Source organism: Sciurus vulgaris, assembly GCF_902686455.1.
Source record: "Sciurus vulgaris genome assembly, chromosome: 8".
Taxonomy (NCBI): Eukaryota; Metazoa; Chordata; class Mammalia; order Rodentia; family Sciuridae; genus Sciurus; species Sciurus vulgaris.
In genome coordinates, this window is record NC_136468.1 from 68,338,185 (window position 1) to 68,357,457 (window position 19,273).

The 19,273-nt window shown below is 40.3% G+C and overlaps 1 protein-coding gene across 2 annotated transcripts in view; it reads left to right on the top strand.

The window, feature by feature from the left end:
* The window catches only part of LOC306667408 (cadherin-related family member 3-like), a 637,878-nt gene that overhangs the window by 254,557 nt on the left and 364,048 nt on the right, over positions 1-19,273 (top strand). The gene's annotated exons all lie outside the window — the stretch shown is intronic.

A 19,273-nucleotide genomic window follows, 5' to 3' on the forward strand; every position in this document is an offset into this window, starting at 1 on the left:
TATTCTGGGCAACTAGAATTTGAGTTTTCTTCATGTGGGCTTGGGTGAACTCTGGGCTCTACCACTTTCATGCTGCAACTTCCTTTGGTTGATAGGTTTCAAACCCAGTTTGGCCAGTTATTATCTGGGTCACCCTGAGTTAGGTACTTAACCCTTTTGGTCTTCAGTTTACTTATCTGGTAAATAGTAGATAAGAATTGTCCATGATTGCAATCCCAAAAGATCTGAAATGAGGATTCTTAGTAACTCAGTTGAAAGTAAAACCTGGCCTCAGGTGATCTAAAGCAATTCGGCAGGGAAACTGGACATGTGACTCTAATTTTATTTATTCCACTTTTTGTATTACTCTATTTTATTGCAGAAATATTAATGTATTTGATTAGGGGACAGCCCTAGGCTTTGCTGGGGGAGTTATGAAATTTATAACCTATGGATCATACTTCTTAAAATCCGAATAATTCTGAATTCCAAAAATTATTGGGCCTCAAGGATTTCAGATAAGGGGCAAACTGTTAAACAGTACTGTCCTTAAAACATGGCAGCAAGAAAGCAAGACTTCAGTTGTGATCATTGTACTAGCTCAAAATACCATGGGAGTAAGGAAGGTGCTTGGATGTCAAAGAGTCATCCCCCAAACACACATCTCACCATAGTGGGTGAGATGGCAAAATGTGGCTCAAATATATTGTTAGGGGGATTTGCAAGGCCTTGTGGGAGTGCTCCTCAGGGAACTGTGGAGCATCCACAGCCATTAGTTTCATAGATGATTTCTGGTAAATGGGGACTCTTGGGTGCAAGCAGCAGAAGTCTACATGAGCTAGCTCAAGCCAAAGGATTCTCAAGGAACCCAAGGACCAGAGGCAGCTAAGCCTTAGGGATGTTCTGGAACCAGAGATAAAAGCACCATGGAAATTTAAGAACTCCTGCACTCTGTCTCTCTTTCCTACTGCATGCAAATCCACTCCATCCATGCATCTGGCTGCAGAGTAGGTTCCTCTACTTTGTAATTCACTCTTTAGAAAATGACCACTGTCAGCAGCCCCAAGTCACATCTTCTCCACTTATGAGCACAGTCTGACAGGGTTGGACTTCTGAGTCCAAATTTGAAACTCCCCAGGAAGAAGGACATTGGAATAAACTTTCTCATTCCCAGAGAGAAGAAATGTCATGAAGGAAGAACTCAGACACTATAGTTGGGCAGGATTATTTAATTCTTTTATGCCTAATTCATCCAAGAGAACTCTCAGCAGTTTTTAACACTATGCAAAATGCACAAGATAAAAAGTGACCATCAAACTCAGCAGAAAGATCATTGATGATCATTTTGAGCAAGTACAAGGACAGCAGGGTCGAAGTAGTGGTACAGTGAATGTAAAGAAGGGGAGACAGGAGCTAAAGATGCCTCTCATGAACATTTAATTTAAGCTGAGGGGATGAGTGATGGATGTAATTAATTATTATTGTTCAAAATGATTTAAGTGGCTAAGGGGTGTGGCAGTGTGCAGGGACAAGATCACTTTGCCCAACATGACCTCCACCTCAGTAACTTTGTATGTGGGGAAGGGATAGGTAACTCCTGGTAGAATGTTGTGGGAGTAAAAATAATGAAGGGTAGAATATGAAAGAAACCAAGTGTGTGTGTGTGTGTGTGCACGCGCACGCGCACGTGTGTGGTGTTTGTGTAAGCTACTCAAAAGACATGGTGGTGATAGTAACAGTATGGTTTAGATGTTGAATATCCCCCAAGGTCCATATATGAAAGCTTGGTCCCCAGGGTGGCACTGTCGGGAAGTGACGGAACCTTTGGGAGGTGAGGTCTAGAGGGAGGTTGTTGATCACTGGGGGCTGCCCTTGGAAAGCAGTTCTTTGAGAGGGTTGTTAATGAAAGCCCAAGCCTGGCCTGTCCCAGTCCTTTCTCTACAGGTGGCTTAGGATGTCATCTCTTGCCTGCTCCCCAAGGACACTCCAACCATTGCCATCTGCCATGTATGCACCATAAGATGAGGCAGTCAAGGGGTGGTCCTCACCATGCTGGCCATATGCCATTTGGACTTTTGAACACTATGAGCTAAATAAACCTCCTTTTCTTCATAAGTAGCTTATCTCAGGTGTCTGGTTATAGTGATAAAAAGCTGACTAGTACAGTTTTAGACCCATAACAGTCCTCTTTAAAGCCAAAAATGTACAAAGTGATTGGGCAGATGGTCAGGCAGGGAGGAGAGATGTTTCTGATCCTATCCACCTGGGAAATGTTACAGAGGAGGAAGGTGAGGAAAGGACCAGCAACAGTAGGAGCTGTGGCCCCTGTTTTCAGCCCTTGGTCAGATTTTCTGAGGAGTAAAATCACACCGCCTAGCCTTACTTGCCAATCACGCTGCCATCAAAACCTAAGTAACCCCAGCTCAAGGTATCACCTGTGAGATGCAAGAACTGAGAATGTAGTTACTGAAGAGATGTCTGCAGTTTCAGTAAAACCAGGCCTTGGTAGAAGGAACTGTGGACTAGTAGGCAGGACACCTGGGTTTGAATCATGGCCACTGAAAACGTGGGTACATCACTCACTCTTCTTGAACTTTGATGTTCTTATCTGTAAAACGAGAGTTGTACTCAATGATTTCTATCATTACTTTCTGCTCGAACTTGCTAAGATTCTCCTTGCCTTTTGAGCTTCTCGGTTCCAGAGCATTCCAGATCTTTACCACAAAGTACGCGTCTGGGAAAGGTGAAACCAGAGTAGCCAGCTGCATCGGTTTGCTAGGGCGAATCACCACAGACTGGGTGGCTTACACAGAGAAACTCACTATGAAGCTCATCACAGTTCTGGAGCCTCCAAGCCCAACATTGAGGTATCTCCACTGGGCCGTGAGGGAGTCTGTCCCAGGCCTGCCCCCTGTTTTCGGGAGGGTTGCTGGCAATCTCTGGTGTTCCTTGACTTATGGATGCATCATCTAATCTTTGTTTTCATCTCCATGTGAGATTCTCCCTGTGCATGTGTGTCTCTTATGCTCCCATTAAAAAAAAAAGGACACCAGGCCAGGTAGAGTGGCACACGCCCAATCCCAGCAACTCTCTCACACACACATACAAAGGGCAGCAGTCACACTGGATTAGGGTCTGCTCTAATGGCCTCACTTATTTATTTATTTTTATTAGAGCATTATCATTAGACATAGTAATTGGCTCATTTTGACAAAATCAACACGCATGGAATTTGGTTTCAGTCCCCATTACCCTCTATTCCCTTTCCTCCTTTCTCTCCCTATTCTTCTCTTCCTCTCTACCGATCTTCCTTTTGCTCATTTATTTTTGATTGGATCCATGTACACAATAAAGGTGAAATTCCCTGTGGTATATTTATAGATGCACATAACGTGATTTTGTTAAATTCATTCTACATTTCTTCTCCTTTCTCATCCCTCCTCCCTCCCTTTCGATTTTCTACTCCACTGATCTTCCCTATATCTTTATGATATCCCCTCCTCCCCTCCTTCTTCCTTTATTTTGCTCTAGCTTCCACATAGGAGAGAAAATATTCCACCCTTGATTTACTGAGTCAGGTTTGTTTCAGTCAGCATGATGTTCTCCATTTCCATCCATTCACCAGCAAATGCCATAATTGCATTCTTCTTTATGGTTGAGTAAAACTCCATTGTGTATAAATGCCACATTTCCTTGATCCATTCATCTATTGATGGGCATTAGGGCTGATTACATAATTTGGCCATTGTGAATTGTGCTGCTAGAAACATTGATGTGGCTGCATCCCTATAGTATGCTGATTTTAGATCTTTTGGATGTGTAGCAAGGAGTGGGAGAACTGGGTTTTATGGTGGTTCCATTCCTAGGTGTTTGAGGAATCTCCACATTGCTCTCCAGGGTGGTTGTACTAGTCTGTAGTCCTACCAACAATGTGCAGGTGTACCTTTCCCCCACATCCTGGATAACATTTGTTATTATTTGTTTTCTTGATTAATTGACATTCTAATTGGAATGAGATGAAATCTTAGTGTAGTTTTGATTTACCTTTCTCTAATTGCTGAAAATATTGAACTTTTCCCCATATATTTGTTGACCATTTGTCAACAAATGTGTTTAGTTCTTTATTAATGGTCTCATTTTAATTCCATTATTTCTGTAAAGACCCTATTTCTCAATAAGGCCACATTCTGAGGTAGTAGGAGTTAGTACCTCCATATATCTTTTCTGGAAGACACAATTTGACCTATAATACCAGGTGTAAAGCCTGGTTAAATATTTCTTCATGGAAGAAAGAGACCAAAAGTAGATTTGGGAATTTTTTTCAATTAGGCAATGTGTTTCTCTTATTTTTATGTAATACTCAGAGTTAAGTTTATCTCTGTTCTTGCTTGTTCCCTTTGTTGTGTCTCTGACTCCAATTTATAGAAAAGTTTATTTCATTTCCCTCATTCTTCCTAATTGGATCTTGGAAAATAAAGAAAAAATATGTTCTTTATTCTCTGCTTCACCTTCCAGAAAAGAATGCAACCAACATCCTCATGGAATCACAATTCTGCTTTCAAAGCCTCTTTTTTCCCCTCCACTTTTCCAGGGTCTCATAGAAATCTGGGGTTGAAGGGACCTTATATGTTCTCTAAGCCCCCTTAGGCGTCTTTGCAGGACCATCTCTCTACTTCTGAAGTACGTGATAATGACTGTAAGCATTAGACGTATCTATGTTAGGCTGAAATCCATGTCCTCATTCTGTCATCAGGACAGAGCCAAGCCATTCTGTGTTCCAAGCCCATGTTCCATGGGGGCAGCTCTGGGAAGCAACACTAGCTACTCAGTCTCAGATTCTTATTAAAATTGAGACACAGATTTCTCTGGTCCCACTAGTTAATTAGCCAAAGTCAGGGTCTGTGACTAACTAGTTGAGATAACTTGGGAAGGTGATATAACCTCTTTGAATATCAGGATCCACATCCTTGAACTGAGTTACAGTGAAGGATTTTGGGTTTCAAGTGCCTGCCCTCTCAGTAGCTTAACTTTAATGATGCTCAGTCTGTTAATGCACAGGTGAGGACTACAGTACCTCCATTCCTCATAGAATTGATGTGAGAACACATGCTACAGGGTTTGTAAAAGTGATTTGTCACCTGTTACCTCTGTTGCTGCTGCTGCCACCATTCTTTTTTTTTTTGTGGTGCTGGGGGTTTAACCCAGGGCCTTGTGCTTGCAAGGCAGGCACTCTACTGACTGAGCTACATCCCCAGCCCACTGCCGCCATTCTTAAGGGCGTGGCAGGAGGCTCTCTTTCTAGACTGGGATAAGACAGGAAATGCATTTAAAAAAAACAACAACCAAACAACAACAAAAGAATACTTTTGCTACAAGTCACCCTAAACAATTAGGAAGTGATTGGGATCAGAATGTGTAGGAAAACCAGGAGGGATTATTCAAAGAATTATTTTCCTAATCTCTGGCTCAAGTTCTGAGTCTTAGCCAGTTTCTAGAGGTGCCTGGGAAAGAGCCAAGTTCAGCTCTCAGATGATCAAATCAGGGAGAAGTGCATGTACTGTTCTGGAACAAATTAAGCAAAACACAGGATGACAACCATTCTTTTGATCCCCTCCCTCATTCAAGTCAAGAACTAGCTCCTCTTGACTTCAGAGACTTTAGGAGAAAAGTGGACAGAAAAGAGTTCTTTTTTAAAGAATCACAAGAAAATAAAATACCGGGCAGTTCCTTCCTGGCCACCTCTCCTCACACCTCTCTTGCAGCTTTAAGCAGAACAGCAGAATTCTGCGTGCGACTCACAGATGAAATCACTAACAGAACTGGAAAGGTCTTTCCCTCCTGGATGTGGACCTGAGACCCCCCAAGTGTGGCCCAGTGACCCAGGGCCACTTCTCAGCAGCACCAGCCGTCAGTCGGGGTCTTCAAAGATCCACACATGCCCATTCCGTTCCCGGCATATGCCAGGTGAGTTATGGCCTTCCCGTTCTCTTGTCCTGTTTTTGTCTAAGAGAGTGTTCTGTGGCCCTTTGAACCAGTCTAGCGCACAGAGAAAGGAGACTGCTTTCAGGAGCCCGAGGGTCTGGCATCTGTGCTGCTTACACATGAGTGATTTTAGTATCCAGAGACTCACATCAGGAGCTAATTAAAGTCAATCCTAAATTATTTATCTGGGTCAGATTTCTGTTCACTCTCTTATTCAAAATAAAAATGCTATTTCTCTGATATTATAAACCATCTTAATGAATCACAAATGTTTGCTTTTGTGCCTCTGTGGTATACTTGTCATTCTTAGGATTTGTTTTGCCTCTAACCTTGGTTTATAAAAGAGCTAGCTACAAGATTTCTCCAGTTCTTGTTACTATGAGGTGTAATCAGCTGAGAAAATGTTCTGTAGCACTGATAAAACCATCTGGTAATGGTCTGAATGTATACTTAGGGATAACAGAAAGGACTTTGAAACTTTAGCATTGAAAAACACTCAAAAGCAAGTAAAATATAAACTACAAATAATTTTTAAAAGGTCCAGTTGCTCATAATTAGAGTAGCAGTTTTCAAGCTTTTGTATTAATCTGTTACCTCAGGAGGCCCTTGGTGTGGCCATTCAAACTCTCATTTTTATTTTCTGTTTTTCTGGTATTGGGGATTGAACCCAGGGCCTCCTGCAAGCTAGGCAAACTCTCTACCACTGAGCCACATCCCCAGGTCCCCTTTTTAAAATTTTGAGACAGGATCTTGGTAAGTCGCTGAGGCTGACCTGGAACTTGCTATCCTACTGCCTGAGTCTCACTGATAACTTGGATTACAGGTGTGGGCCACCATATACAGCTCAAACTCTGGGTTGTTTGATTGTTTGTACTTTTACCTCTAAGAATATTTATTGTAGGATTTGATTTAGGGGAAATAAAACTAATGCAACGCAGATATGCATGAATAATTGTAGAAAGCCATTGAAGGGAGGAGTGAATTTTTTTAAATTTTGTTTTATTGTAAACAAATGGGATACATGTTGTTTCTCTGTTTGTACATGGAGTAAAGACATACCATTTGTGTAATCATAAATTTACATAGGGTAATGTTGTTTGGTTCATTCTGTTATTTTTTCCCCCTTCCCCCCATCCCTCCCACCCCTCTTTTCCCTCTATACAGTCCTTCCTTCCTCCATTCTTGCCTCCCTCCCTAACCCTAACCCTAACCCTAACCCTAACCCTAACCCTAACCCTAACACTAACCCCTCCCACCCCGCATTATATGTCATCATCCGCTTATCAGCGAGATCATTCGTCCTTTGGTTTTTTTGAGATTGGCTTATCTCACTTAGCATGATATTCTCCAATTTCATCCATTTGCCTGCAAATGGCATAATTTTATTATTCTTTATGGCTGAGTAATATTCCATTATATATACATATATATACCATGGTTTCTTTATCCATTCATCAATTGAAGGACATCTAGGTTGGTTCCACAATCTGGCTATGGTGAATTGAGCAGCTATGAACATTGATGTGGCTGTATCTCTGTAGTATGCTGATTTTAAGTCCTTTGGGTACAGGCCAAGGAGTGGGACAGCTGGGTCAAATGGTGGTTCCATTCCAAGCTTTCTGAGGAATCTCCATACTGCTTTCCAGAGTGGCTGCACTAATTGGCATCCCCACCAGCAATGTATGTACCTTTTTCCCCACATCCTCGCCAACACCTATTGTTGCTTGTGTTCTTGATAATTGCCATCTAATTGGGGTGAGATGGAATCTTAGGGTAGTTTTGATTTGCATTTCTCTTATTACTAGAGATGTTGAACATTTTTTCATATATCTGTTTATTGCTTGTACATCTTCTTCTGTGAAGTGTCTATTCATTTCCTTAGCCCATTTGTTGATTGGATTATTTGTATTCTTGGTTTAGAGTTTTTTTTTTTTTTTTTTTTCAGCACTGGGGATTGAACTCAGGGCCTTTTGCTTATGAGGCAAGCACTCTACCAGCTGAGCTATCTCCTCAGTCCTGGTGTAGAGTTTCTTGAGTTCTTTATACATTCTGGAAATTAGTGCTCTATCTGAAGTATGAGTGGCAAAGATTTTCTCCAACTCTGTAGGCTTTCTCTTCACATTGCTGATAGTTTTCTTTGCTTTGATAAAGCTATTTAGTTTGAATCTATCCCAGTTATTGATTCTTGCTTTTATTTCTTGGGCTATGGGAGTCCTGTTAAGGAAGTCTGATCCTAAGCCGACATGTTGAAGATTTGGACCTACTTTTTCTTCTATAAGATGAATGGTCTCTGGTCTGATTCCGAGGTACTTGATCCATTTCCAGTTGAGTTTTGTGCAGGGTGAGAGATAGGGGTTTAATTTCATTCTGTTGCATATGGCTTTCCAGTTTTCCAGCACCATTTGTTGAAGAGGCTATCTTCTCTCCGTTGCGTATTTTTGACCCCTTTGTATAGTATGAGAAAATTGTATTTGTTTGGGTTTGTGTCCATGTCCTCTATTCTGTACCATTGATGGGAGAAGTAAATTAAATAGAAGATATTGAGAGATGATTGAAGTGAGTTTTAGCTGAGTCAGAAAGTACAAGAAAGATTTAGTTACATCAGATTGGAAGTTGGGGAGATCATTCTGAAATGATTGAAGAAAAATAACAAAACTAAAATGACTTGAGTCAAACTGGTTTTTGAAAATGTTCTACTGATGATTCTGATAGACTCCACTCTAATAGTAATTTACAGTTTTCTAATTCAAACTCTACCAGTTCTGGTCCATCAAAATGATGCTATTTGGTGCTCCCTAACTCGCTAAAATCTCTCTATTTTATTTATAAACTAATTGGTAAACTTATTTGGTGCATGCTTTTCTACAATCTACGCTAATTTACAAAGTTTTGGTCACAGGCAAAGTTCTTTCTGTTACAATCCTTGTTTATTTTTTCTTTTCTCTTAGTTTTAAATCCTCTTAGAGTTTTTAAAAAAAGTAAATTTAGTAAGGAATAATGTGAGAAAAATCTTTTTAATGTCTGTGTACATGTGTTGTCATGTTCACAACTGTGTTACCTAGGTTTTGGGGGTTGCAACATCACAATTCACCTCAAACCTGCTAAGCAAAAAAATGAATTTATTGGCTCATGTAGTGATGAAGTCAAGATGTGGCTGCTTCAGCTAGACTCAAGGATTTCATTAATCCCAACTTCCTTCATAACCTGAGCCCCCTTTTCTCCTCTTGCAAATTGACTTCATCCATATGGTCAAGAGAAATGGTCACCAAGAGCTCAGGATGCACAAACGCAGGACCTCGCTTCTGCTATCTCTTATGGGCTGTGGAAGCCTCCACTTTTTATCTATGATTTGGGTCATATTTTGAGGCTGGTGCTGGGGCAGAGATTGATGGCCCCACCTGGAGCATGTGGGAGGAGGCAGGGCTCTCCAGAAAAGGGGTGGACTTGCCTCTGGAACAGGGGTTGGCAAACTTTTCTGTAACGGGTCAGATAGTAATTCTTTCTGGCTTTATGGGCTTCGTATCATCTCTGCGGCATATTCTCCTCAGCTTTCTCAATACTGCAGTGAGGCAGAAGTATGGGGTTGAATCAAAACTGAGGAAAAAAGGACAGTAGGGGCAAAGGAAAGAGGGAATGAAGAAAAATGGGGAAGGGTGGCAGGAGCATGTTATTAAGGCCACGTTTCTAATCACAAAACTATAAAACTAAAGGAGCCCTAAAGAGGCAAAAATGGAAAAAGCTATCCTTGATCATCCACTTTTTTTTTTTTTCCCCAAAACAAAAGGGAAGTTACTTTCCCTTAAACCTGAGCCACAGGAAAAAGACCAAGGTTAAAATTCATCAAAATTCTTCTCAGAAAAAAAAATCATAAGGAGTTAAAAAAAAAATCCTTCAGATAGTGAGAGCCATAAGAAGACATGCCCATGGAAGAGACGGACACCACAACCTAACATTTTAAGACAAGATAAAATAAAGCAAGAAAATGATATAAGCTATAAAAAAGCAACACAAATCAAAGGTGGAAGAAATGAAAAATGAGGTGTTTGAAAACTAGGAATATTTGAAAATATAGGTGTAACAGAATTACCTCAGAAAAGAATTAGAAATTAAAAAAAATCATTTCAGAAACAAAGGTTAAATTATACAGAATAAAAGAACAAATAAATATAAAATCTTTTATGTGTGCTGGGAATTAAACCTAGGCTCTACCACTATGCTTTACTCCAGCCCCATATATTCATTTTTAAAAAGGAGACTAAAAGGAGAAAAATTTTAGAAAGAAAAAGGAAATGAGGAGATAGAATGTGAGATACAGTGATAGCTTTAGAAAATATGTGAAGAAGTCCAAACATTATGTATAATGGAAGTCACTACAGTTCTTTGAGAATACCTTGTTTTTTAGAATTAAATTTGCAACTGAGTAAATATTTTATCTAATTATAAATAAAATAAAATCAGTTTCTAAAAAACAAAACTAAAATTAAGTCAACATCCCTATCTATCCAGAGGCAAACCAATAGAGAAAATTTTCAAATTGACTCTAAATCACATCAACTTGGTTCTGTTCTCTCAGTGTGATAAATCTAAGACAAAAAGAACCATCAATAATTCATATGATTGATCATATCAGCCAATATGATTGATTTCTAGCAATCATATCATTGTTGCCAGTGATACTGGTATTGTAGGTCTGTTGTGCATATATGGAGAAATAAAGCAAAATAATAGTTTTGGTGATATCATTGTAAGCAAGACTTTGGACAAAGGAAAAAGGAGATTAAGTCAATGAGGTTGATAACAGCAAGGTTAAATAAAAATCTCATGTTAGCATGAATATGTGAAATAGTTTATCACTACAAAGTTTTTAAGGATCCCAACTTCTAGAATGGTGGAGAATAGTGGAAAAAGCTGTCAAAATACATGTTTTTAAAATTCTGGATTGAAAGGCTTCAAACAATTTGAGGGGTGTTTATTCAACAAAAATGGTAAGAACAAGCTTTGTGGTGGTTTAACTTGCCTAAATCCTGTCCCCACATCCCCTTTTCCGCCTGCAACAGCCTCCCAACTACCATAGCTGTGAAAACTAGCAGCTTGGCTTGTGCTGGAGGAGAGGGGATGTGTTTGGAGCTCTCCAGAAATCCACTCCTAGAGCACTGTCACATTTCACCTGTCTGGTCACTGGAACTCCATTCTCAGAACATTATTTGACTTAACTTAGAGCTCATACTGTGATCAGCCCGGTCTGCAGGAAGTTTGTGGAAATTGATCAATTGTTTAACAGTGCAGCTGCCCAAGGCAGCATTACTACTTGGGGCTGATATACAACTGATTAAAACTTAAGAAGAAAAACTGGAAAATAAGATTTACATAAAGGACTTTGAAAGACTCCAGCATGTTCCATATAATACAGAAGACCCTGTATTTGTCCGGGACTATGTGTATGCCTAGGAAAGAACAGAGAAGGTCCTAATCTCTTACCTTTGGGTGACCTTGAGGCTTTGCACAGGCTGAAACGAAGGCAAAGACAGGTATACAAGGTCTCCTGGAGCCGCAAAGGTGTGCCTCATCTTAATAAGTCCAGCTATGTACTATATATGCAGATGTCAAAGACAGTGATAAAGAAAAGTTGAAAAAGGAGTAAGCAAGGACCAACAGGCAGTTAAAAATGAAGGGGAAGTAGGAGCAGCATGTTAATTTGATCAAACAAAGATAATCCACTAGATGCATACTTCCTTGATTCAGAAAACTTAAAATTTTAGTAACTAATAATTTGTCTTAGCTCTCCTTTCCCACAGCCTCAGATGGCCGAGGTGGCAGGCTGGTCTGTATCCTGCTCTTTGCTTCCTCACCTGGAAAGCTCTGCCCTTGCCAGGAAGCTGTAGGCCATCAGCTGCTTGGGTGAGGCCGATAGGGCCCTTCCCAGCTCAGACTGCCTCCTCCACACACAGTCCTGGTCAGGGGATGAAGGAACTAAAAATAGCTGGAAATGCTCTAGCTAGTCAGTCTCCAGGGACTGGGTCAGCTGAGGCTCCAGAAAAGGGAATCATGGAGCTGGATGAACAGCTCCAAGAACTGCATGTGCCTATTTACTGAAACTCTGTGAGTGATTTTTGGCAGCAGAAGAGCAAAAGACACGTCCAGTCACACGCTCATACCCACCTGATACTGTGCATGTCCTGCACAGACAGCGGCCAAGCGCTGTGAACCCTCCTGGGAAAACAATGTGCTAACGAACATCTAGAGGGTGACACACAGGTTTCTTGAGGGGCCTCACTGGAAAAGGTGACTAGAAAACAGCTCTGGAGTGAGATGCTGTATGTGGACAGACATGAACAGGGCAAGAGGAAAGCACTCTTTTTCACCTCACCGATACAATACGTTCAGGAAGATGCGATGGTGGGACAGAGTCAGACAGCCCTGGCTGTAAATCTCCCTTTGTTTCTTACTAACGTGTGGTCTCAGGCTGTTACTTTATATTTGTGTACATCAAGGAATTTTTCCATCTGTAAAATGGCAATAGTGCTGGGCATGGTGGCACGTACCTATAATCCTGTCTTGGGAGGCTCAGGCAGGAGGATCTCAAGTTCTAGGCCAGTTTTAGCAACTTAGTGAGAACTTATCTCAAAATAAAAAATAAAAATGACTGGGATGTAGCTCAGTGGTAGAAAACCCCAGAGTTCAATCCCCAATAGTACCAAAAAAAATTAGAAAAAAATAATTTAAAAAATTGATGATGGTGTCTACCAGAGAGTTGTTGAAGGAGTTAAGGGTAGGGCGAGGGAGTTCATTCATGTCAAGTGACCTAGCAGAGATTTGATGAGCATTAATGTTAATATTTTCCCCTTCCAACCTATCTGTCTTTACATAGGGTATGACACAGTGAGCAAGTCAGAGAATATTCACTGGGTTTCTTTTGCTTATCTGGTCTTAGTTGGAGCTCCTAAATGTGGCAAAGGAACCTTTTTGAGTTGGGGCTTCCTGGAGAGCTATGATCTTGGGAGATTGAGGTGGGTGATGTTGTACTGAGTCTGTTAAGGTTAGAGTTTTTCAACTGCAGGTTACAACCATTAGTGAGTCAAGAGATCAGTGTTGTAGGGTAAAATTATCATCAAAAACAAAACAAAACAAAACAAAAAACAAACCATTATAGCTTATAGAACCACACAGAACAGGTGCAGCAAAGTAGCAGTAAGTGTGTGGACTGCCAAGTCAGGTGAAAGTGTTTCTGAGATGTGGTCAAATAAGTAAAAAGGAGCAAACAAAAATCATGGTCTGTAGAACTTGAACTTTTGTTCAGGGCATTCTGACTACACTGGAAGCTCAAGCCTTGTGAATGGTGATTCTTGAAGAGAGCTGCATGCTGCTGATTGTGGTCTTGGAGGTTTTAATGATTTGTTTGACCTTTTCTGGGTATAACAGATGGAAATGCTAGTCTGGAATTCCCCATAGATGCAGATGACTGAGGAGCACTTAAATGGTTGACCAGTTGATACTGATCATTTTTTGGCCTTAAAAAACACCGGCATTTGTCTTGATGAAAGGGAGATGTGGGGGATATTGAGTAGAAGTGGGTGGAGACTACCTCATGGCTCCACGGTGGTGTGGGGAGGGGGCCAGTGAGGCAGAAGTTAAAGAGTTTTGGGTTATGAAACTTCCTTAGCTCAACCTGTGATAATTGAGCTCAACCTGGCTTAGGCCCTGGAATACACATTCAAATAGGTCAGGCATTTTTCCAGTCTCACGGAGCATGTTATCTACTGGCAGAAACAGATAAGAACTTGACAAAGAAATAATTTTATTCAAGGAGTTAATATTCTTGCCTATCAAAATTTAAAGTGTCCCTGGGTGTGATATGGGTCTGAAATACACTTTTGAACTAGTTGTTGATTGCTCTGTTCTCTTAAATCAAAACTAGTTGAGAGGGAGAGGAATGAGTTATTTCTCTTTCTACACACACAGTCGTGCGCGCGTGCGCACACACACACACACACACACACACACTTAGATAAATACACAATTCAGTTGCCTTTCAGTTCGGGCCTTTGGTTTTTTTCAGTGGGCCACTGACCCTTGATGGCAGAATGTCCTCTTCACCTACCTCCAGCAAATGGAAAAACTCGCATTCCCAGAGGAGCCCTGGACACCGACTGTGTGGTCATGTGATCAGCACTTGTGATTTTATCAAAAATGCTCACTGACATTCCTTGATCATAAAAGTGATACTTACAACACTGTAGAGAATATAGACAACACACAAAAGTGTATTCCTAGAATTTTTATGCAAAGAAATTATTGGTTGAAACTTCCTTGCAGGTTTATTATTTTGCATTATCATGTTTGAAGAGAAGGGATGTGTTAGAACAGGTTAATACAGTTAGTCTGAGAATGACACGAAATCTGCCTTTTTCCCGGAACTAAATCATTTTCCTCTTTGCTCTTGGTAGGAAAAATACAGTGACCTTTCCTTCCTCAGACAGGCTACAGTGATGACAAGTTTTATAAACCTCACAGAACCATTCTTGGTCATCTTTTTCTATGCCTTCCTAAGCAGGAGAAAAACACTAATGCAGGGTTAGAATGGGGGTAACTTGTGTTATAAAGATGTGGGGTGAGTCTCGCATCAGTGTTTGGGTAGTGGTTTACACAGAGTAGCTCTCAACCAGAGATGATAGGCGTTTCTCTGGTAGTGAATCCCAATGACAAACCCCCTCTCCACTGCCATACCCTGGCATATGTCAGATTTTCAGATGTAAATGAATGGCTGTAATTCAGAAAAGTCCACAGGTAATTCTGATCCTCTCCTTCCCTCTTCCATCTAATGACACAAATGATTATGTGCCTAAACCCTGATAAAGATACAGAGATGGATGTGAAAAAACGTAAAAATTGAAAGCAAGAAGCATCCAGAAAATAATCCACAGCAGGCACCATTTCTCAGAATGCATCTTTTCCTGCACTAAACTGTCCGCTGACATTTCTAAATGTGGCTTCCTGTGCATCATGATCATCTGGGGGGAGACTGAGAGCGAGATCTTTGCCTGAGGCAATTATTATCACCAAAGCTTGGTAAATAAAGCCACAGCCCCATGTTGGAATGCTCTGTTCCTTTTGAGCACCACACTTGGTTGGCACGCTGTTCTGGAGGCTAATGACGTCAGAAACCTTGAGCAAAAGGCACTTCGCCGCAATTATTTTCAGTAAGCTGCTCCTTTAAAAATATTTTCAACCTTTTTAATCTTGTATTTTAGATATGGCTCTGTTAAGTAGCAAATAGATTTAAGAATTTTTACCTTTCAACTGGCTTTATTGTGTACAGGTATCTGTACATGTAATTCACAGTATGCATATAGAATTTATGTTTAGTCTTATTTTTTCACTATTTGTCTCCTGTTTTTCTGTTTCTTGAAAAAAATTGAGCATCTTACCTTTTCCTGTTTGAAAGTAACATATTTTCTCTATTAGTTCAATATATATTTATCATAGTCTAAAATTGATAACTTTAATCTTATAATTTAAGTGCTTTAGATATAAGAATATTTATCACAGTCTAAATTTGATAACTTTAATCTCTTTCTGATAATTTAAGTGCTTTAGATTTTTTTTTTTTAATTTTGTTTTGTTTTTGTGCTGGGGCTTGAACGCAAGGGCACTTTACTATTGAGCCACATCCCTGTCCTTTTTCATTTTTTGAGACAGCTTCAAACTTGGGATCCTCCTGCCTCAAGCTTTTTATTTATATATTCATATTTACATATGTGTGCATACATATGTATGTGTATATATGTATGAATAAATAATTAATATACATAAATGGATTTCAACAGTTCTGTGCTGGCAGTAGCTTCCTTTTGGGACACTGCCTTGTCTTCTGGTTTCCATTGTTGCTGTTGAAAATTGTGATTTTCCTTGTAGTGCAATCTTTTTCTTTGGCTTTTAAGATCTTTGTGATTCCTAATTTGCAGTTTCACTATTATGTGTCTGGGTATAAGAGTTGAATTTATCTTGCTTGGGATTCAGTGTGCTTAACTTTTAGATTATTGCTTCTCATTATTCAGGTTAAATCCTGAGCCCTTATTTCTTGAACTACATCCCCTGTCTCATTTTCTCTTCTTTTTTCAAAAGCTCTACGGAGACTGAAATTAGGCCTTTTTTTTCCACTTTCCATTTGTTTCGTGCTGCATTCAGAGCACTTCCTTCTGTCTGTCTAAGTTGCTGGTTCCCTATATACCTGATTGTTAATTTCAGTCAGTGTTTTATTTCCTCAAATTCTTTATGACCACTTTTTCAAATCTGTCATTAAAATATTTCCTATTCCCTGTATGAGTTAAAGAATATGTTATTTTGCAGCATTTCACTGTCATTATCTGGACCATTTGTGAATCTTTTTTTTTTTTTTTTCTATTCTCACTCATGGTGTCTTATTTCCTTGTGCACACAGGGAACCCTGCCTGTCTTGTCTAAGTTCATAGTTTAAGGTTTTTGTAATATGCAGGGGATGTGAACTTGAACTGCAAGGACTAGTTTTCAGTGATAACTTGTTAGATTTTTCTTAACTAGTCAGTGCCTGAGCAATTTTTCTTATAGATTCCTAAGGAAGAACTTACTACTGGTTTAAGGGTACCCTTTTGGGGGGGGGTCTGCCTTATGGCAGGAGGGTCTTTCTGTTCAACATGTCCAGTCAGGCCCTAAAAACTGAAGCTCAGTCCCCAGGGTTCAATTCCCAGTTAAAAAAAAAAGAAAATTTAAAAAACACTTAAAAATATTTATCTTAATGTCATTTATTTATTCAAGAGACATTTAAATAACATCTACTCTGTGCTGATGCAGGGGACATAGATGATTGTCTCATATAGGACAAGCCTATGGATTACAGCAGTGCTATTGTAGGAACACACTCAATACCTAGAGTATGAGGTGGGGATGGTAGACCAATGTCAATGAAGGCTTCTTGGTGTCATCACCTAAAATGAGTTCACTTAAAGGAAACACACTGCCTTGGTGATCAGACTGTAAAGGCAGAGGAATGGAGGACACTGCATGGTGTGTGTGTACACGCGTGTACAGGGACAGCAGGTGTGATGCTGGCACAGAGCAGAGGACAAGGACTGGAGCTACACAGCAGCATGGGCAAGGTCATGGCGGGGTTTGTGTTAGGCTAGATTCTGGGCTTATCCGGTAGGATAAAGGGCACAGAGATGTTTTAAGCAGGAGACCCATTTTCTTAGATTACTTTGGCAGCAGAGTGAAGGAAGCTGCACTGAAGACAGAAAAAGTAGACAAATTTGAAATCCCGAAATAATAGTTGGAGAGAAGACACAGATTATAACACTATTTAGTAGGTAACTCAATAGGACTACATGCCTTATTAAATGTGTGGGGTTAAGAAAAAGGTAGTTTAACTTGCATAGCAGGTCCAAATAAGGCAGAAAATGAGTTAAAAATGGTAGGGTGATTTGATAAGTTTGAACTAGAGTAGATAGTTAAGTAGAAATGCATCATAGACAGGTGGTGTTTTATTCAGATTTCATCGCTTTGACCAAAAGACCCGACAAGAAGTTTTAGAGAAGGAAAAGTATTTGGGCTCATGGTTTCAGAGGTCTCAGATGGCTCCATTGCCCCAGCTGGGTCCAAGGTGAGGCAGAACATCATGGCAAAAGTGTGTGGTAGAGGAAAGCAGGTCAGGACATGGCCATCCAGAAGCACAGACTAAGCTCAGCTCCCCAGGGACAAAATATATACTCCAGAGGAAAAACCCTGTGATCCATCTCCTTCAGCCACATCCTACCTGCCTACAGTTACCAGTTAATTCCATTCGGGGATTCATGCACTGATTATGTTAAGGCCTAATAACCCAATCATTTCACCTCTAAACTTCCTTGCTTTGTCTCATGTATGAGCTCTTGGGGGGCACTTCGTATCTAAATCATAAAGGTTGAGGGTCAGAGGGCCAGACTGGAGATATGAATGCACTGAGGCTTTAGCAGATAGCTCAAGGCTGAATGTGAATGGCCAACATCAGCCAAGAAAAACATGGAGACAAGTGGAACATGCCATTTAAGACCAGACAACGAACTGCAGAGATCAGAAAATACAGCAGCATTGTTGAAGACAAGTAGTTTCAAGGAATAAATTATTAGTAGTGGCAAATGCAAGAGGCCTCAGGAAAGATGAGAACTAAGTTTATCCCATTTGGCAATCAGGAGGTCAATGTTTTGTCTTAATAAGGGTCGAAAACTAGGTGGGAAATGAGTAAACACGAGGCGAGGCAATAAATGGAAAGAAGCCCAAATTGGAGGAGACAAGAGCTGGTACTATAAAGGGAGTTAGTATTTTTTAAGAATGCAAGAAACAGGAATATATTTATTGGTCAAGAAGGAAAGACTAGAAAGGGAGGGGTTGAAGATAGAGTTTTCTTCCAGCCTGAGAGATCTGGTAGAACTCTTCCAGCTATTTAGGAAGGTCTGATCAAAATTAAACTTGTAGTCGATTCACTGAGAGCTTAGTAGCTAATCCATTTAAATACAAACTACAAAACGTATTCCCCAATTTGTCAAAGAAATGGCAGCTCAGTAGCACATTATAGAAAAAAATAAAGCAGATTAGGAAAACTATTTTTTTCTGAAGAATGACTTGCTTTTCTCTGATTGAGCATAAATCAATATAAACCACCTTCAGGTGAGATCTGGCCTCTGAGTCATAGAGAAAACTGCACCCATCCTCTTAATTCTACAACAGAAGATGCACCTCCTCCCATTTAAGGCCAGTCCCTCCCTCTCCAGTGCTTTGGATCCTGGCTTTCTCCACCTTGTGTGGAACCCAAACCATCACAGGTCCCCTTTTGCTCTTATTCTCAACAACTCCCTCTTCCCTGGACCCTTTCCAAAGATAAAAGCAGCAACTTCAGGAATGTACTCTTCTCCTTGCCTCCTTTTACACCCCAGACTCTGTTGTGGAAGAGAGCTTCTTTCTGACATCTGCCTCCTCTACTACCTGAATTGTCTCTAAGACACTATTTCCAGGTGGCTAAATCCAGTAGCTGTTTTAAATTCTTCAGTCTATCTGATCTCTCAGTAGCATTCAATGCCTGAGCTGAAAAACTCTTCCTGTGGCATTACTCCTGGTTTTCCTTTCACCTCATTAGCTATTGCTCTTCAGTTTCCATTGCCCGCTCACGCTCTATCACTTAACCTTCCAGAGTTACCCATGGTTTGGTCCGAGGTCCTCTTTTCTTTATTGCAGATTGGCAGGCTTTTTCTGCACCAGAGAGTAATTATTTTAGGCTTTGCAGGCCATACTTTTGTGTTGCAGCTAC